A 13,179-nucleotide genomic window follows, 5' to 3' on the forward strand; every position below is an offset into this window, starting at 1 on the left:
TCTATCCTTGGGGATATTAAGAAAATACTGTTTTGATCTCAACTCTTATAAAAATTCAGAAGGAGATGATGACCTTCCATTTGTAATTATTTTTCTTTTAGCCATCCATTATTTTGAATTTTTGTGCCGAGAAGCACTCTACAGCCCAGTGTGGGGGAGATGTTGTAGTGAAGTGTTAGATTAAGAAATAATAATAATAAGACACAGTGTTGGTTCAATTAAAAGAGTAATAACATGTAAAAAGTTATAAAAGTAATAATAAAAATAATAAGTCGATTCAATTCAATTCAATTTGTTATATTGTAATTTTGTTTTCATTAATAAAATTACAAGCAATTTCATGTTAACAATTAAGAAAACTTCATATTAACTTCATGTTTAAATTTAATTAATAAACATACAAAAACTTAATACTTACAATAATCTCTTTTTCTAAGAAAAATGCCAAGCACATATGTATGGATTCTGGAACTATATGTATTATCAGGGTTTTAATAACATAAAACATAATAATACTTCTATATATAGATATGCAAAATTTATATATAATATAAATTATTAATAACTAGCATAGATCCATCTTAAATCCAGATCTACCAAGAGTTGAAAGGAATCAAATTTCTCGAGGTGCAAACCTTTTGTCAAGTTTTGCACTTCACAAAGAGGTTTGCGTCTTAAGAGATTTGGTCCCTCTCGACGCTTGGTAGATCTGGAGTTAAGATGGATCTATGCTGGTGTTACGTTCAGTTATTTATTTATTTTTAATAATTTTAATTTTACCTTTAGTAAAATATAGATCTTGGGGAAACTTGTCGAGCACTTCCCCTCATTTCGAGGATGGAACCTTGGGTAAACCAGTTTTACAGAAGCTCGAGGCTTTGTCAACACAGGGCTTAAGGCCATTATAACAATGTACTCGTTAAGAGTTCAACATGTCACTTGTGGGAATTGAACCTAGGCTGCCTGGGCTAGACCCAATTGACAAATCACTTCTATTTGCTATGATACATATGCTATAAGTTATTAATATCTATGGGGAACAAAGAACTTAAGGTCTGTTTCTTTTAGAATCTTGATGTTCTCAGCAACTAACTAGTATGTGCTATTGGATGCCACTCTCATCATATTGTTGCCTATTCATTTAGAGTCACAAGTACTAGAAGTATTCCTAGGTATTTAAATTTTTTATATGTTTATCAATGTTCCACCAAGGTTCCGGGACGAGGGGGTGAGGGAGCGAGGATACGCGGGAGCGGCCTTTGCAAAAGCTCCCCACCAATTTTTAGGAAACGTGGGGGGGGGGGGGGGGGGCGTCAGGGTCTTAAAAACTTATAAACTAAGTAACCAGATTCGTCCTAAACCCCCTACGAATCCCGAATCCAGCGAATCCGACACGATTCGGTCCGGATTCGTGTCCAAATCATATGACACGTTGTGTCCTTTTCCGACACATCGAATCCGAGGTCGTGTCACGATTTTCAAAAGCGTGTCGTGATTTTGGGAATCGTGTCCTGTTTCCAGGACTCGCTAAGCTCAGCGCGAGTATGAAAAGGGCGTGTTTGCTCATTAATATTTTCATTTGGCAAGTGATTTGTGCTGTTGCAGCAAGGAGTAGAGCATTCAACAAGGAGAATCGACCACCGGTCCACCAGGTAAGTGCATTTGCAGCATTTCTGATCTCACTGTTCAGTGTTTACAGTTTGTAGAATGCAATTTCTTCCATATGGCATAAACTAATGAATGGGGTGGTGAACCATTAACGGTTCCGGGTTTACATTATGGCCCCTCGTGCTGTCCATCAGTTCACCAAGCAGCTCCATGCCACAGACTTTTCTGACCTCGGATTACCAGTCAAGCCCTTTGACAATCCTCGGTCTCCATCTACAGGTCTGTGGCCTATATTTCTTCACTTGTTGGAGTCCATATCTCGGTCTTAAAAGGCCTTCTCACCTGGGTTGTGTATTGAGGTAACTCGGGCTTCTATTTTGCCAGCAACCAAGCTTTATGGCCTCCTTTTCATGGTGAACAGAGGCTTGGCCCTCCACAAAATTGTGGCCATTCTCTCATAGATCAGAGAATATTATGCCTATTCTCGGCCTCTCCTTCCACAGGATCAAACTGCAATCTTGGAGAAAACTTGGCTGCCCAAATACACTGAAATCCTGTACGAGCTTGGCAAGATCAAAACCCTTCTTTGCTGCGAGTCATGAAATAACTTTATATTTGGACAGTGGAATCTATTTAATTATAATTTATGTGTATTGTAACCTTGAATTTCTCAGAATACTCTGGCAAGTTGCAACCTTGAATTTCCAAAAGACATGCTAAAACTGTCTCTGTTCTAAGACTGGCATTTCACCTCCATTTTTTTGCATTTTTTACAGCAGTTTGTATATGATTTTCATTTTTTATTTACAAATTTGTGCATGCTTTGTAAGTTTGTTCATTTTTTTTACAGGTAACAGTGTTCATGGCTCATCAAAGGCAGCAGTTACGTGGCAAAGGAAGGGCAAGAATGTCATGGGTAGAGATGCCCCTCCTCCCCCAATATCATCAGAGTCTGCTGCAAGTAATGTTGAGGGAAGAGAACTTAAAGACAATGATAAATATCCATTGTGGAAATATGTCACAAGAGAGGATGGGCCAGACAACAAGGGAAAGGGAGGAGGCAATGTGCAATGGAAATGCAATTTTTGTAACATTTCTTTCAAAAGCACATATTACCATGTGAAATCACATTTGTTGGCTTTACCTGGTTGTGGGATTGGATCTTGTAGAGCTATTACTTCACAAAAGAGAAAAGAATTGGAAAAGGAGGCCAATGTTGGTATGGAACATGTGGCACTGGCTTCAAAATAAAAAGAAACCCAAGAATGAAGACCCCCTTCCATTTTTGAGGAAATCCACCACCAAATTTCCATTTGAGAGTTCTACTTCTACTGGGGGACAAGCATAAAAAAGAAGAGCACTTGGTCCAATGGACAAGATTTTCCAAAAAGAGAGACGGGAAGAGCTTGATCTCACCATTGCCTTTTTCTTCTATCAAAACTTCATATCATTTAATGTTGCATGTTCACCTTTATTTGTTGAGATGTGCCGAGCTCTAACTCAAGGGGCTCCAAGAGGGTATGTGCCTCCGGGCAGAGAAGTTGAGAACCACATTGTTGACGAAGGCAAAAAAAGAGGTGCAAAAAATGCTTGAGCCTATTGTGGCATCATGGCCAACATCTGGGGTTAGCATTGTTTCTGATGCATGGACAGATCCATCACGTCACCCAATCATCAACTTCATGGTGTCTTCCTTGAATGGTCCAGTTTTCATGAAAGCAGTGGATACACTTGGCGAATACAAGGATGCACAATTTATGGGTGAGTTATTTATTAAAGTTGTTAAAGATGTAGGTGTTGATTCTTGTGTGCAAATCATTACAGATAATGCACCTGTTTGCAACGCTGCTGGCATGATTGTGGAAGCTAAATATCCACAAGTGTTTTGGACACCTTGCATTGTCCATTCATTGAACTTAGCACTGAAATCCATTGCTTCTGATGTGCTTTGGATTGGAAGCATTATTGAGGATGCATGACATATCCGTAACTTTGTGCAAAATCATACAAATGCCCTCACTATCTACAAGGAGTACAACAATCTATCATTGTTGAAGATTGCCGATACACGGTTTGCATCTTCATTCATGATGTTGAAGAGGTTGAGGGAGGTCAAGACCGCTCTTGGGTCCATGGTTATTTCTGAGTTTTGGTCTTTTTGGAGAAAGACAGATTAGGCAACCTTTAAAAGAGTGAAGGACACAGTGCTAGATGATGCTTGGTGGGAGAGGGTAGATCTAATTATTCGGATCATGGACCCTATCATTTCTTTGCTTCGAGTTGCAGATATAGACAAACCCATCCTAGGAGAGGTTTATGAGGGATGGGATTCCATGATTGAGTCTGTGAGGAGCATTATTCTGCAGAGTGAGTGCCCCGAGTATGAGACATCAACAGAGGCCTTCTGCGATACAATACATGATATTCTTGTCAGCAGATGGGACAAGAATTGTACACCTTTACATTGTTTGGCTCGCTCATTGAACCCCAAATACTACAACCATGAGTGGCTGAATGGTGGACCTTCTCGCAGATTCCCTCCTCACATGGATGGTGAAATCTCACAGGGGAGGAAAGAGGCATTCAGGCGGATTTATCAGGATAGTGCGTTGCTTGCTGAGGTGGAGGATGCCTTTGCAGAGTTTTCCACTGGAAGTGGTCGATTTGGAGGTTATGATGTGATTAGAGACAGGGGGGCTAAGAAGCCCTATTCTTGGTGGGCAAATCATGGGGCAACAAGCCCTCCTCTTCAGCAGTTAGCCATGAGGCTCCTCTCTCAGGTGACTTCATCCTCTTGTTGCTAGAGGAATTGGAGGACATATGGGAATTTGCATAATGTGAAGAATAACAAGCTTGAGCAGTGCAGGGCAGAGACAATGGTGTATGTGCACACCAACCTTCGTCTTATTTACGAGCAGAGGGAAGAGTGGTTGAGAGGAAAGACAAAGATGTGGGATGTCTTTCCTGATGATATGGGTCTGGACACCACTGTTGAGTTGGCATTGGCCAACATGGATCTCAATGATCCAGTGCTAGAGCCTGTTAGATTTGATGACTTAGAGGGGTCAACCTCCACACCAGCAGATGCAGAGGCGACTATGGATACAGGGGAGGAGGAGGATGCAGAGGAGAGCAGTGGGGACCATGATGATGGGGACAGTGATGCTGATTCTGATGCTGATTGATGCCTTGAGGCTTGTATACCTGTAGTTGTTTTATATTTTCTATTTCTATTTGCCATTGGCATTGCACCAACACTACCTATGTAACACATTTTGATTTGATGACTTAATGAGAAAACTACAATTGTCAGTGTGTTTATCTTACTATCTTGTAGTTGTAAGTTGTCTTTCAGTTATGAATTATGAATCATGATTTAAATTTTTAATAGATTTATCATTTATGTGACCAGTACCACTGACATTTATTTGAATTTTGTGTGTACTATGCATGCTAATAGCTATAGATGAAGATCTGTGTTTGAAATCAATAAATTTGTATCATTAATTAAAATTTGTGTAAGAAATATCTAATTTTTAATATATATATATATATATTTTTAAATATATATATATATATATTTTTAAATATATATATATATATATATATATATATATATATATATATATATATATATATATATATATATATTTAATAAAATAATATATAACGAATCCTAACGTGTCCTGTTCCGGGGGGTCAGCGTGTCCGAATCCGACACCACGAATCTCGAATCCTACGTGTCCCGAATCCCCGTGTCAGGTGACTTAGCTTATAAATATAAAATATAATTTATAAATTGAGTCCACTATGACAATTGGGTTTGAATTGAAAAGCTGCAAAGCATGATCATTGATATGAATATCATTATCTAATATCATATAAATTTAAAATTCTAATTTATAATCATACATCATACATTATGATTAAAGTTTAAACCATATTGATGTTCCACTTCCTACTATGAACATTGAATACTGAACAGTGAATATTGACATAAAATTATAAAAGTCAAGTTTGATACATCATACATCAAGAATCAAAATTTTATAGAATTATAAAAGACTAAAGTCAAGTCTGATACATCAAGAGTCAAAATTTTATAGATTCAGAATAACATAAGAACATCAACATATCAAAAGATAAACGAGCATAATTTTGCTGAAGCCTCAAGGTAATGCCTCACTAGTCTTTGCATCCAGTTGCTGCATGAATAAATCAGGATCAACCATATCACCATCTGAATCTGAATCACTGGCATTCTCAAACATGCTAAGTGGCACACCAACCAACCCCATCTGTCTCTCATCAAGTATCTCCTCCATATCTACTTGTGCATCATCCTCTGGATCAACATCCCATTGTGTTGCTGGTCCCTTCAAATACTCAGGTGTCTTCCTATGCTCAAGACGTAGGGCACTGTGCACAACGACTAACTTCTCCGCTCTTTTAGAGGTAATCTTGTTCCTCTTGATAGAGTGGATGAAGCTATATGTGGACCAATTCCTCTCTGCTGCAGAGGAACTAGGAACGTCTTGCGAATGGAGTGAGGGGCTAGGGCGAATAATGAATTAAATTTATAAAAAAACGAATTGAAACCCTAAAGTATTAAAACTAATGTTAAATTTTAATTATAAACAAAAGTTTATTTAAAAAAATCAAGCCCCTCGACCCCCCACGACCCCCCTCGACCCCCCACGTCCCCCCTTGACCCCCCCCCCCCTCGACCCCCCACGACCTCACCCCCTTGACCCCTCACGACCCCTCATGACCCCCTTTTCGGAAACGACCCCTCAACACAAGGAAACGACCCCCTAGCACGTCCCCCTGCATAACTTGTTTTTTGGGAGCGTGGGGAAACGACCCCTTCTCGTCCCCAAGTCCCCAGAGCACGGGGGAGCTAGGAAACTAGACCCCTAGGGGGGGGGGAGTCCCCGTAGAACACTGATGTTTATCGTATTTGCCCCAAATCCTCTTTATGATCTTTATTCATGTCCATGCAAATCCCAACGTTGTGGTAATTTTTATACACTCCCAATACAAAATTTACTTTATTTGGGAGGTGATTGAATGAGTTAAAAAATCACCAAATTCATATAAAATTATGCCTCAATGCTTGGCCTAATAAGGAAATTCATAGGAAACAAAGTGTTATTGTGCTTTGCCTTCACACATTTCGATACCATTGTCATTTCTCTTCAATCCATTCTTGCCTGAATGTTGGAGGTGAAGATGATGAGTGGTATGCTAGTTTGTTTCACAAGAAACAAGAAGGGTAAGCTCTTGCTAAACTGGTTCATCAAGATTGTTTTTGGAGTTGTAAAGTTAACAAAAGTTTGGTAACGGATCTTCACTTGGATGATGTTGATAAGCTCGCAACTAGGTAATTTTATGAGGCTATAGATAGGAGCGAAAAAGCTATCCACTTCTATTATGAAAACAAGGGTGACAAGGGATCAAGGGACACAATAAATTGACATTTGACTAATGAACAATGGAACAATATGCTCCATTGTTACGTTTATGCAACACGGCTCTATTTCAACCTTGCTTTTTCTTGCTAATGTGAATTTAAATTTGATAGTGAGGTGGCAGACGGATTCCTTGTGTTTAGAGGTTGTTGCCTAATTTAGATGACTATGCAACAATACAAAGAGAGATGAAGATATATTGGAGGGAAACCAATTTATCTGTGGCTTTGACATGGCAATGTAGGCAAGGAATGATAAATAAGCAATATAATTTTAATTGCAAGTTTATTTTTTATTTTTGATGTTTTATTTTCTTGCTATTTAAGATTGGATGGAAATGGATTTTAAGTCTTTTTTTTCCTATTTGTTGTAGATATTTAGTGGAGAAATCATGGTGAAAAAGCATCAACTTTACATAAATTTTCCATTTGGGTTCTTGGCCAGAGTTGTAGTTCAGAGGACTACGAGTGCAAGTGGGGTTTCTTTGAAAAAACACATTAAAAAAGCACAACAATTTGGAGCATTGATGCATTAATGATACAATCTTTGGTTGTCAATGAAGTAGATTCAAAAACTAGCTATGTGCCATTTGCTTGGATAACATTTACACCATATTTGACTAGTTGTTAAACACTAGGAGGCTTGCTATAGAGGAATTTCCTAGGTGGTGAGATGAGGATGAGCTTGAGCAAGTGGTAATGGAGGATGTCCTACTGAGATTTTTTTTCTTTGTATCCCGTTTTCCCCTTTCTTCTCATACCTAAACCTTAGCTTTGATTTTAGGAGAATTGCCTGAGCAGTCTTGAGTTCCTTCAAAACAGGTGTGGGAGTTGTACCATATTGAAGGCATTGATAAATTTTTTCTAAGTCCTTCATGCAACTAAAAATTTAAAGATGGAAAATTTTCTTGAAGTTTAAAAAACATTGGCGAATCTCACTAATCCCTAATATGCAAACTATAAAATGTTTATTGATATGTTTGTAAAATTATTCAAATTTATAATTATTTTATATATAGTCTCTATATAATGTTGGCGATTTTTAAGGTAAAATAATTTTATATTCTAAAATTTGGGCGAATTATCTTTTACAAAAACTGGAAGTTGCGAACTTTTTTTGTGGAAAAATCATGGAAAATTAGCCCACTGGGCGAACATTAGCCCCTAAAATTTTCCATGCCTTCATGTGGGGAAAAGTTGTTGAGTTCCACATTTCACATGGGTTTTCCCATGCATACACGGAAACTCTTGTGTCACCCTCTCTTTTTGTGTTTTGCATCCTATACTAAAGTTTGGTGTGGATGTGAAGGTCCTCACCTTACTCTCCTTTTCCTTGCAGGTGACATTTCCTTCATCCGTGCATCATTTTTCCTATGAATGTGGAAGCTCTTGGCCATCTGTCAGTGCTCTTGAATTATGCACCCCACATCAAATTTTGGTGTGGATCTGGAAATTCTCAGTTCATCATGCCCTTGCATTCACCCCTGCATTCTACATCCCACATATGCTTTTGCATGCGGATGTAGAGTGTTATGCTTTATTCATCTCACTCCTCATCCGTGTGCCCTTTTTGTACTTATGATTACAAGTTGCTTCCTTAAATTGACAAGCAATGTTTGCATTTAAAACGACTATGTGAACGACCAACTGATGTTGAGGTTCTTTCTGGATAAGAAAGTTACTTGCCATGAGATTTGCTGATGTGGCATCCTCAAAAGGGCAAATAAAGGACAAGTTATGCATGATTTGTTTGTATTTGGAGCATATAAAAGGACTGCGATAGGAAAAAAAGATGGTGCATAGAAGAAGGATTGGGCCCTTTTATGGGGATACCATCTATTCTCTAGCTTGTGTTGATAAAGATCTTCATTGGACTGCGATGTATAAGGGATACTCAGTGTCACAGGAAGCAGAATGTAGGAAAAAGTTGGCCAAGATCAAGTGCACGGTGGAAGTTTTCAATCTTAGGGACTTGGTATCATGGTGTGCTAAGTGATTTGATGTCAAGCACATGCTTTTGACTGTTAAAGAGGGGAGATCTATAGCATATCTTACTCCCTTGACATTTATGGGCATGCTTTGTCCTCCTATACCAACAAAGATGTTCAGGCTTTCCAAGGCTGATGCTTTCTTGGATTAGCAAGGAGGTGGCATTAATCATTCGAAGGAATATATTTCATAACCATTTGCAGTGTTGAATTTTGTAGCTCTAGTCGGTCTTCATAATTTTATTTTAGCCCATCAAAAACAAAAGAAATGATAAATATAAATTTTTTAAGTTGGCTCCAAATTGAGGAAGGAAAATAGAAAATTAAAATTTCCAAAATTGCCTCCAAAATCGCCTCCAAAATCAAGTCGGTTCAAATTGCTCAAGTCGGCCCAGCCCAAGGGATGTGTCTATTGGGGCATTCTAATCTCTATATATACAAACATTCGTCCTCCATTGCACCACAATTCAGATCACTTCTTATATTCTGTTCACATGTGGGAGTTCTCTGAGGTAGCAAGACGAGTTTCTGGGCAGCAAGATGAATTCTGGGCAGAAGGAAGAAATTCCCTGAGGCAGCCACAGACTGAAATTCCCTGAGAAAACTACTAACCGAAATTTCTTGAGGCAACAACAGGCCGAAGTTTCCTGAGGCAGGAACAGACCGAATTCTTCGAGGCAGACCAAAGTTTTTTGAGGTAGCAACAGATCAAATTCTCTGAGGCAGAGGCTGAATTTTCTTAGGCTACTTATCTCTGTTTGACCAGGCTTGACTTGGGTCTGTTTATGGCCAGTTTGACCTTGTTTTGATTGGAAAAGATTAGATTGTATCTCTTGTTGAACTGAATAATTTCTCTCAGAAAAGGTTGTTGGGTTTTTCCCTAGAAGAGGGTTTTAATGATGAATGTGAATACAAAAAGATTTAACTAAGAAATGATTAGAAGTAATTATCAGATTAGAAGGTCTCGAAAAATCAACATTGTATCAGAGCGTGGGTGAAAGAGCAGCCTTGAAGAAGCCATTTCTGTTTCAAGTTATCCTCTATGGCTTGTTCTGTCACTAGCCCTAGAAACCCTAGTCCTAATCTGGTTGTAAGAAGGATGAAGAATATCTCAAAGGAGGCCAAGATTTGCCCTTTTTTATTTGTGCCCTAGAAGATCTATATTCTACCTATGTGATAAATGATCTATGGAGACAAGTCTAGATTCAAATCCTTGTTTATGGAGGCTGAAAAGTATCAGTGCGGCTTGTAGAGGGCCAAAAGGCCTCAGGAATAATCTTAGGAGGACCGAAAGGAATCCATGTGACAGCCACAGAGGCCGAAAACCTCAAAAGGTGACCAGACAAAGTCCGAAGTGCCTCAGTCAATGGAAAAGTAAACGAAGTTGTCATCTGCTGGATAAAAGGGATGATCACTGTAATCATGGAGATGTGGTTTGTCAACAAAAGGAATCTACTACGAAAGGAATTACATGCCACAGTCAGGGTATGTTGCAAGGTTTGAATATTGGCTACAACTGCAAATGTCTATGTAACCTTGAAGGATGTGGTATCCTTAGACTTTGAAGCCCCAATCAAATTCTGAGAAGCAACAATGCATCAAGAATCTATGTCAAAAGGGGTGGTATGGTAGATATGGTTGTACCCTCATATCGGATCTCTAACAAGGCCGAAAAAGAACACCTGTAGCAACATTTTTAGGTCTGATGATGACATAAACAACAATGGATTGGGTTTACCTTGAACCAAAGGTATGATGAACTATGATAAAGATGTGCCAGAATGTCCCACCTGATTTGCTCCGAAGTTAAAATACATTAGTCAAGGAAGCTATTCTAGATAACAGTAACATCCGAGCCTACTTCAGAAAGAGCGATTCCATGAACAGAGATGCCACAAGGTGCCAAGTATATGAAAAGGTTATGCATATATATGTCTGAGTGGTAGATAAATTGAAGATTGGCCTGCATTCATTTTGGAAGCTTATTTATAAACCTAAAATTTCTGAAGCCAACCTACAACATTATGATGGGAGCCAAGATAAAACTCATTAATAAATGCAAAAGGCAAGGCCGACTTTCGTAAAACTTGATATTAGTCCTTTTAGTGATGTGTTTGCTGCCTGAAACTATTTTTGCTTTCTGTGAAAGAAGTTGCTGATGATAATTTTGCAAAGGAAAGTCTGAAGAAGTTTTTAAACAACTGGACTATTTTTCTAGTTATCAGATTGACTCTTACTATTGTTTGAAGAGGTGTGTCTTGAGGGATTGCACAGGTAGTCAAGCACCTAAATCTCAAGTGCAAGCTATACCTCTGTAAGTGCAAACAAGTTTGAAAATACAAACTCAAGTTCAGATTGTGCCTCTGTCATAGAGCAAAATCAAGATTTTGATGTTCACAAATCAAGGGCATTCATAAATTTACAGTGGAAAAGGGGCAAAAAGTAAGTAAAAGACTGAATAGAGCACTAGAACTTAATAAGCTACTGAATAGAGCACTAGAACTTAGAAGCTTATTAGAGGCAGATTCAAGAATCTCACCAATGAAAGCAAGATAAGACTTGCTAAGGGGGCTGTACTATAAGCAATCTTTAGACTTTTGCTGAGAATCCTGAAGTGTGATGTACTGATTGAAGTTTGTGTTCGGACCTGTGTAAGGATATTTCTTTTGATTGCATCATATTGCAGGATACATGTTCAGAAGCAAAGTGTTGTCTATGAAGTTGTGGAGATCTAAGATCATATATTATGAACATTACACTACTGTAAAAATATCTTGTATGCTTGAGTAAGGGTTCTTGTCAAGAATGCAAAGGATGACTTGCATTGTGCTATTGTGACTATTATTATATGCTGCTGAAGCCGTTGCTTGATTCTAGCTGTTGCTAGAACAAATTAGTATATGACAGAGTTTTCCTTCAAGTATTTGAGATATGATCAAGAAAATTGCTCCAAAAACAGAGGGAGTTGAGAAGAGAACTTGTGCCATGAGCCATTCTTGGGAGATTTAATAGTCCTAGGGTTTGTAAACCCTAGATAAATCTTGAAGGATATGATTAAGAAAGCCCTAGGGTTTGTGGACAAAACCCTAGAGCTAGACCCAAAGTATTGAAAGACAATGATTTTACTAAATGAAGAAACCCTAGCTCATGCAAGGAAGGAAAGGCAAGCAACATGGTTGATGATGAGGACAAAGATGTTGAGTTTGCAAATGGATTTCTATGATTTTTGCAAAGAAAGCAAAGATCAAGAGGGAGTCGACAAAGGCCTCCTAATGAGGTTTGCATATACATTATGGAGGCTGCCAAAACTTTGGCAATAGGTGGAAGCATTAGGGATAACGAAACAAAAGGATTCTCCCAAGATAGAGCATAAATGAATTGCATTCATTTATGGTACAAACATCTAGAACTATGCCAGATGGCTAGAAGAGCTTCTAGTTCAGAGGGAGCTGACTGACAAGTCAACAAGTTTGTAGGATATGCCATGATGAAGAAAAGTGTGTTGAAGACATGAAGAGAAGTCAATGGTGAATTCCAAGTAAATCTACAAAATCTAACATGCAATAGATGGCAACATAGAGCGAGATTCATGGCAAGAGGGTTCTCCTAGCAAGAGGGAGAAAACTATGTCAAGACTTTTGCTCAAATTGTCGAGTACACTTCTGTTAGAATTATTATCCCTATGATTTCTGTTGAAGATTACTCTAGATGGATGTAAAGACCATTTTCCTCGATGAAGTAATTAAAGAAGAAGTGTACAGAGATCTACCTTAGGATTTTGAGGTACATGAAGGAGTCTCTTGCTTGCAAACATAAGAAGGATTTGTATATGCACCTCAGACTTGGTATTCTTGGATTAATGGATCAAGGTTGATTTTGTTATCATATGATGAAAGAAGGACTCACGTGATAGAGGGAGCAATTAAACCTTGCTTCAACTTCAGAGGGAGTTGACCTCTAAGTTAGAGATGAAGGACCTAGACTTGATGCATTACCATCTTGGTCAAAGAAAGCACCCAATTAGGGTGACCGGATAGTAGTTGTGATGTAAAGGAATGATTGAGCCAAGGCATGTGGCTCAACATGTGTTGAAGTACCAGCATGGTACAATTG

The 13,179-nt window shown here is 38.5% G+C and overlaps 1 protein-coding gene across 1 annotated transcript in view; it reads left to right on the forward strand.

The window, feature by feature from the left end:
• LOC149248580 (reactive Intermediate Deaminase A, chloroplastic-like) overlaps window positions 1-13,179 on the forward strand; it is a 100,376-nt gene that overhangs the window by 42,399 nt on the left and 44,798 nt on the right. The gene's annotated exons all lie outside the window — the stretch shown is intronic.

This window comes from Pinus tabuliformis, chromosome 7, assembly GCF_031772625.1.
Source record: "Pinus tabuliformis cultivar Carrire ecotype Pingquan chromosome 7, CPIR1, whole genome shotgun sequence".
NCBI classification, from domain to species: Eukaryota; Viridiplantae; Streptophyta; class Pinopsida; order Pinales; family Pinaceae; genus Pinus; species Pinus tabuliformis.